This window comes from Phyllobates terribilis, unplaced genomic scaffold (genome assembly GCF_046119375.1).
Source record: "Phyllobates terribilis strain yellow unplaced genomic scaffold, ASM4611937v1 Scaffold_8__6_contigs__length_399053987, whole genome shotgun sequence".
Lineage (NCBI taxonomy): Eukaryota > Metazoa > Chordata > Amphibia > Anura > Dendrobatidae > Phyllobates > Phyllobates terribilis.
In genome coordinates this window covers 82,106,597-82,115,063 of record NW_027362768.1, presented here as the reverse complement: position 1 = coordinate 82,115,063, position 8,467 = coordinate 82,106,597, and positions in this window count along the sequence as shown.

Sequence of the window (8,467 nt, the reverse complement as noted above, 5' to 3'; positions counted from 1 at the left end):
GAAATGCTGCCTTTCCGCCTGGTGGACACAGAGGATTTTCGAGACCTTATGTCCGTCGCAGTGCCCCAGTACCAGATGCCCAGTCGGCACTACTTCTCAAAGAAAGGTGTGCCTGCGCTCCACCAGCATGTCGCACACAACATCACCGCTTCTTTGAGAAACTCTGTGTGTGACAGGGTGCATTTCACCACAGACACTTGGACGAGTAGGCATGGACAGGGGCGTTACATGTCGCTGACTGGGCACTGGGTAACTATGGTGACAGCAGGACAAGGGGCTGCTGTCCAAGTCTTGCCGTCCCCACGAGTTGTGCGTCAATCCTCTTTATGTCAAAGTTCCTCCACTGCTTCTGCCTCCTCAACCTCCTCTCGGTCTTCCACCTGCACCCAAAGCCTGTCTGGTCATGCCACAAGCTTTCTAACTGCGCAGAAGGGTTCCTGCACACCTCCTTACTATGCTGGCAGTAGGGCTCAACGTCATCAGGCGGTTTTTACATTGAAATGTCTGGGAAATGTGAGTCACACAGCTGAGGAGTTGTGGTCAGCTCTGGAGAACCAATTTCATGAATGGTTGTCTCCACTGGACCTGAAACCAGGGAAGGCCGTGTGCGACAATGCTACAAACCTGGGTGCGGCCCTTCGCCGGGGCAATGTCACACACGTGCCTTGTATGGCTCACGTGTTGAACCTGGTTGTCCAGCAATTTTTAGCCCACTATCCCAGACTAGATGGCCTTCTGCAGAGGGCACGGTCGCTGTGTGCTCACTTCCGCCGTTCGCATCCCGCAGCTCAGCGACTTACATCTCTACAGAAGTCGTTGGGCCTGCCACTTCACCGGCTAATATGCGATGTGCCTACCCGGTGGAATTCAACTCTGCACATGTTGCAGCGACTGTGGCAGCACCGACAAGCCCTGGTGCAATACGTTCTGACGTATAGCCTGGGCCAACGAGATCCAGAGGTGGGGCAAATCACGCTGGAGGAGTGGTCTCAGATCAGGGACCTATGCACCCTTCTGCACAGTTTTGAAATGGCGACGAAGATGTTTAGTGCTGACGATGCCATTATCAGCATGACTATTCCGGTGATTTACATGCTGGAGCACATGTTAAACAGAATTCGGAGTCAGGTGGTGGCACAAGAGGAGGTGGAGGAAGTAGAGGAGGAGGAGTTGTATGCGGAAGGGCTAACATCTGCAAGGTCCAGACGGTCGGCAGCACCAAGGCGGCAGGCATGTGAGGGTGGGGGAGATGGTTTTACCAGGGCGCATGGTAGCAGCCAAACTAGTGAGGAAGGTGCAGGAGCCCAGGAAGAAGTGGAGGACGAACTGATGGAAGACTCATCAGATGAGGGAGACCTTGATCACATTTCTGTTGTGCGAGGTTGGGGGGAGAGGACAGAGGAAGGAAGCATGATTGTTACCTCGCCACCAACACAACAGGGACTTGGTGCTCCTGGATGCGCAACACACATGAGTGCCTTCTTGCTGCACTACCTGCAACATGACCCTCGAATTGTGAGAATTAGAAATAATCCTGACTACTGGGTTCCCACACTGTTAGATCCCCGGTACAAAAGTAAATTTGCAGAAATTATTCCTGCCATAGAAAGGGATGCACGTGACGCGCCCCTGGGCCTGAGTCGCGCTGCGTTGCGCACGCGGGAGCCTACCCGGAGCCGGGTCAGATGGGGGTAGTAGTCTCGTGGCGATGACCCGGTCCGTGCCCAGGGAGTCAGACTAAGTGGCAGTCTATTAGCAGTAGATGGTGGATGACTACGCCACCCGTTGAATGCAGCTATGGAGCTGCCGCTGCAGGGCAGACCGCTGAGGCCGGTGGAAGGATGGTGCAGCGTGGATGGTATAACCCCCAACGGGAGGGGTATGGCCTCAGGGCAGCCGACGTGGATGATGGGGGTAGCAGGAACCACTCAGAGACGATGCGGTGTAGTTCAGGGTCTTTACTGGTGACAAAGATAGACCCTCCCGGAGTACTTGCTAGCAATCGGGGCCTGGTCAGTCCTTGAGCAGATGGGATCTCCCCTGGCCAGGCGGAGTTGTAGGCCTTCCCAACTAACTGTACTCTTCTGGCTACCTTGCTAGAGGCGGGTAAAAGTAGCCCACGTCCCTGAGTGTACCGTGTGGTGCTCACCCGTATGGCCGGTGACTCGGGGCCTTCTAATGGCTTCCGCTCCACGATGGCGGTGCTGGTCCCACGCGTGTGACCGTGCCTTCGGGTTTCTGGGCCAGAGGACCTGTAATCCCCTGCCGGTCGGTTTCTGCTGCTGGGTAGAGATTAGTCCCCACAGCCTCGGACTCCGGGTCCGGTAAGAAATCTTCTCAGTCAGGGCGAGCTCTGCAGCTGCCAGCCCCTGACTCCTTGTAACACTGCTCCCACAGAGCTCCTGATGTTCTGTTCCTATATTTGCTTCTTTTCTCTGTCTCTACTTCTTCTCTACTCACTAACCCTGCTTCAGCCCTAGGTTTATATAGGGGAAGTTCTTCCCCTCCCAGGACTGGGCAGGAGGTGTGGCATGCATAGGATTCCTGACCAAGAGACCTCCCACCTGCTCTCAGACGTAATATCTCTATCACTGTGGCAACCAGACCCCTGGGGTGTCACACACGCATGCAGGAGTATCAGCAGAGACTGTTGCAGAATCTTACATGTGCTTTTCCACAAAATACCAGTGGTGCGCGTAGTGAATCTCACAGTTCCAACTTGCCAACCGTGGGACCGTCAAGTGTTCAGCACCCAAACCGTAACAGAACCACAGTATCTGCTGGTAACATCAATTTTGCGGAATCATTTCACCACTTTTTTAGCCCATCCTTTGCAAGGCCACAGGAGACAAGAAGTCTGACACATAGTCAACGCCTAGAGACGATGGTACAGGAGTATCTCCAAGTAAACATTGAAGCCATGACTGTGTCACTGGACCCTTGCTCTTTTTGGGCTTCCAATCTGGATAAATGGCCGGAGCTAGCCACTTACGCCTTGGAGATCTTGTCATGCCCCGCAGCCAGCGTTCTGTCTGAACGTGTGTTCAGCGCTGCTGGTGGTGTGCTGACAGATAAGCGCACGCGGCTCTCCACTGATAATGTAGACAGACTCACGTTCATAAAGATGAACAAATCATGGATCCGAAACGACTTTTCTACACCTGTGTCATCCTGGGGAGAGTAAAAGCTTGATGATTGGTTAAAATCACCCTACCAACCGTTTTAAGCTTTCAAATTACTAATCATGTTTATCTGTATCTTGGCTGGAAAATAATTTGGGCTTTGTAGCAGTGTGCAGCACTGATTCTATTAGGCCATCTATAATAAGCTCCACCAGATTTAAAATTACTAATCATGTTTATCTGTATCTTGACTGGAAAATAATTTGGGCTTTGTAGCAGTGTGCAGCACTGATCCTATTAGGCCATCTATACTAAAGCTTCACCAGATTTAAAATTAATAATAATTTTTAGCTGCATCTAGCCCGGAAAATAATTTTGGGGCTCCGAGATGCGCAAGACACATAAGTGCCTTCTTGCTGCACTACCTGCAGCATGACCCTCATATTGTCAGAATTCGAAGTAATCATGACTACTGGGTTGCCACACTCTTAGATCCCCCAAACTTTTCGATCAACCTTTTCATTTTAATAAAGACCAAAAAAAATGGTCATTTTTGAATTTATAAGCATTAGCAGGTTGTTAGAAACTGAAATCAAACAGTTTTCAACTCAAAACTTTATTCTAGGTGATGTTACATTTTCATATAGGACCCCTTGTTCGAAAGGAGCTTCTGAACTCTCTCGTCCATTGAATTTGTCAGGTTTTGGATGGTTTCTGCTTCAATTGTTTTGCATGAGGACAGAATACCCTCCCAGAGCTGTTGCTTAGATGTGAACTGCCTCCCGCCATCATAGACACTCCTTTTAATGATGCTCCAAAGGTTCTGAATGGGGTAGAGGTCAGGGGAGCATGGGGGTCACACCATAAGTTTGTCCCCTTTTATGCCCATATCAGCCAGAGATGCAGATGTTTTATGTGCAGCATGAGATGGTGCATTATCATGCAAAAAAATGATCTTGCTGTGAAATACACGGTTCTTCTTCTTGAACCATGGCAGGAAGTGCTGTTTGAGAAAATCCACATACATTATGGAGTTCATCTTTAGCGCCTTCAGGGATCCTAAAGGGGCTGACAATCTCTCTCCCCATGATTCCAGCCCAAACATTACTCCACCTCCTCCTTGTTGGCGCTGTAGCCGTGTTTGCGTGGGGTGTCCATCAACCAGCCATCCTCCACTCCATCCATCTGGACTATCGAGCGCTGCACGGCACTCATCCGTGAACAAAACAGTTTTGAAATCAGTCTTCATGTAATGTTTGGCCCACTGGAGCCGTTTCTGCTTGTGTAAAGTGGATAGAGGAGGTCGACAGGATGGCGTATGCACAGCTGCAAACCTCTGAAGGACCCTGCATCTTGTTGTTCGGGGGACGTTGGAGGCACCAGCAGCTTCAAAAACTTGTCTGCTGCTATGACAAGGCTTTTTTGCCGCTGCTCTTTCAACCTGACGTAATTGCCTGTAGGAAAGAGTCCTCAATTTGCCCTTATCAGCACGCACACGTGTGTACTGTGAATCAGCTACATACTTCTTGATTGTCAAGACACTTCATCCTGATCATCGCACAATGTTGATTGTAGTCATGCCTTGACCTAAACACTCCACAATTTGTTGCTTCTCAGCAGCCGACACATCCTTTTTCTTTCCCATTTTGGCAGAAAATGTAGGCTGCTTAATAATGTGAGACAGCCTTCTTAAGTAGTCTTGCCTTTCATTGGACACACCTGCCAAACTAATTAGCACAGGTGTCTGCAATTGCTTACAGTGATATAAAGAGCCCTGACACACATCACCATCAATGAGTTTAACTGACAAACAAACAAATTCTTCCCTTATCACTCCTAAACACTTTTTGCATAATAATTTGGAACACAGTGTACATGTGCTTTTCCACAAAACACCAGTGGTTCACGTAGTGAATCTTACAGTTCTAACTTGCCAACCGTGCTCTGTATGGAGTTGTTCAATAAAGGGCCCAAAATTAAGATAACATAGATGGGAGAGGTCTCTATGAATAGGAATTCCTAAGTATTTGATACCCTGTGAGGGCCAGGCAAAGGGAAAGTTGGACTGGATGGAATCCTATATGGATTTGGGGAGGGAGACATCGAGGGCCTCAGACTTCGCTGCATTGATTTTAAAATTTGACCATGTAACAAAGTGATCTATTTCAGCCATAACAGCATGGATGGATATATGTGATTGAGTGATATATACTAGGACATCATCAGCAAATAGAGAGCACTTGTACTCGGTGCCTCCCACCTCAATCCACCTAATATTGGGGTTATGGCGAATTGATGAGAGCAGGTGCTCCGTCACTAGGATGTATAAGAGAGGGGACAGAGAACATCCCTGCCTTGTCCCATTGGTGATTGTGAAAGGTGATGAAAATGTTCTGACGCGCCCCCTGGGCCTTGGGACACCCGGAGCCGGACCCTTTTTGGTGGATGCTGGTGGTTGTAGTCTCCGTGGCGGTGACCCGGTTCCGTGGCTCAGGGCGGTCAAACCAGTGGCGGAACTATTTATGTGGTTTTGATGTTTAAATGTCCGACTACGCCACCCGTGGATTGCGGTCAGAGTGAACCGCAGATCCAGGGCAGACCGCTGAGGCTGGTGTTGTGGGTGCAGCAGAGCGTAGCATAACTCCCCACGGGAGGAGTATAGCCTCAGGGCAGTGTATGCGGAGGATGGGGGTGATGGTGCAGGGCAGCAGCAGTAACGACACGGAGTCAGTGATGCAGTCCAGGGCCTTTACTCACAGTTCTTATTATACAGACCACGTCTGCAGGTAACGGCTGCCCACGTCGTACTGTGCTCACCAGGTGAGGGGCTCAGACAACTCCCAGATAACTTTGGAGCGCTTCACAGGACCCCCTTTGTGTGTCCTTTGTCTGGCCTTTCTTACCAACCCTTCTGTCCGGCTGCCTCGGGCCTCCTCTTGGTAAACTTGGCGCCAGTTTCCCTGACCCTATGTGGTGCCTTCCTAGCAGGTGTAGCGAGGGGCTGCGCCACATAAAATGTCACAGCCTCCTGTTTCTAGCTGAGGGTCGTTTCCTGCCTCCACTAGTTTCGGGGACCGGTCTCCCCCTTTGGCCTGACCCCTCCACGCAGGTGGATTCGGGCGTGCGGTGGCGACTCGCCCGTCCGCACCCCTGGGATCCCTTCGTTCCTCGTTCCTGGAGCCTTCTCCACTCCTCTTCCTTCCTTCTCCCTCTTCCAGGCCTGGGCCTCTGTTACTAGGCCCGCCTCCGGAGCAGAGCTCATGCAGAGCCCCTGCTCCCTGCCACTTCTGCTCAGACTTCTCTGCACTGAACTAAGATGGTGCCCACCTTTTATACTCCCTTCTCAATGCACCCAGGAACTGCTTCCTCCCTGCTCCTGCACTACAGGGTTCCCCTTCCTCAGTGTTCCCTCCCCCCACTCCAGCCAGGGACAGGGACTGTCATGCCCATCTCAGGGGCATATTGGTCGCCCTGCCCCACGGCAATGTGGTGTAATGCATGCAGGTGTCGGGTCCTGATCCACACTACATCCTTACCTGAGAGTGAGATATCACACCTCTGGGTGAGGTGCAATACCTCTGTAGCAACCGAGTCCTCAGGGTGCTACAGTTCCATTTATCTTCAGCCTAGGTGATGTATTGCGATACAGGGCCGTGATTTTGGCTATAAAAGGGTCCCCTAGACCCCTACCCCAAGCTTTTTAAGAGAATCATATATGGCGTGCCAGGAGACTCTATGGAATGCTTTCTCAGCATCCAACGAGAGTATCTAATTACAAATTTTTAACTGCATCTAGCCCAGGAAATACTTTGTGCCTAGTAGCAGTGTCTGCTAGTCAGCGGATTATCCCGGCTGTTAAGCAAGCTACACCACCTGTAGTTTGGACACTTAATTTTTTCAAAGGAAATGCTTCGGGACCACGGGATACTCAGTGAAGAGCATCAGGAGGCACCCCAAGGCATAGGGGCTGGGACTGGCAGTAGGATGCCTTGCGGTGGACAGCCGAGCTCGATCCTTATAAAAGCTTTTTAACTGCAGCAGCTTTAGTGGACGCTACTGGAGCTGGAATTACGCGGCTGCTGGCATGAGACTTGCCCTCCAATAGATCCTTGTAAATGGATTTAAAGTGTATTCATTCAAATTAGAGAGACAATTTAAATTAAAAAGCTTAGAGCTGCCTCCACCACAGGGGGGCTCGCTCGACCCACCAGCGGACAGGCACCAGTATTGGGAGAGGGGGGCTGGCCGTCAGGGTTCACCGCGGCTCTGGCACAAACCCGGCGACGCGGAGGTGGCACGGGCAGGAGCGGACTGAACGTGTCGGCTTCTCACTTTTTGGATTTTAGAAGGGCATGACATGCCTATATCTGTGTCTCCCCCTCCTTTTACTCCTCCACCTCTTTTCTTTTCGCATGACTATATGTACTTGTCACTTTTCCATGTGTTAGTTGTGTCTTCTGAGCAGTTTGTCAGCTTTTGGACACCTTTGAAGGTGTTTTCTATGTGTTTCTATGTGTTTTTGTTTGCCTGCCATTGGTTTTAACGGTGTTTGAAGGTGTTCGACGAACAGTTCGACGAACAGTTCGGCGAACACACGGGTGTTCGACGAACCGAACCGAACTCGAACACTACGGGGGTGGCTCAACACTAGTCCATATATGCAGGAAGCTAGAGAGGAAGTAGAAATTAAAGAATGTAGAAGTATATACTATATATAATGGATACACTAACCCTAGCTCTAACCCTCTATTCACTATCTCCCATATCACCCACCTACAGAATATAGAGGTATATATCATATATACACTGAGTACACTAACCCTTGCTCTAACCATCCACTCACTATCTTCCATATCACCCATACCTACAGAATATAGAGGTATATACCATATATACACTGATTCCACTAACCCTTGCTCTAACCATCCACTCACTATCTCCCATATCACCCATACCTACAGAATATAGAGGTATATACTATATATACTGGATACACTAACCCTAGCTCTAACCCTTCATTCCCTATCACCCTATTTCAAGCTGTGTGTTATAACTGAATACCTGGTTCTCAAAGACGGTCCTGTTAAAAAACTTGTACAGACGTCGTATCAGCTCCTGTTTCTTCTTATGGAAGTCTGTGACATATTTGGACATGGGTGAAGACGGATTTATCAGGAAACAGTAATTGATGGGACGCTCCTGTCTCCTGGTAAGAAAACATCAAAGAGGATCACACATCACTACTGGATATATACTAAGACTGTATACGACCTGCAGATGCACAGCTGACACCTTATCAGAAAACATGCTAATAATAGCGCCACCTTGCGACCAGATAACATGAA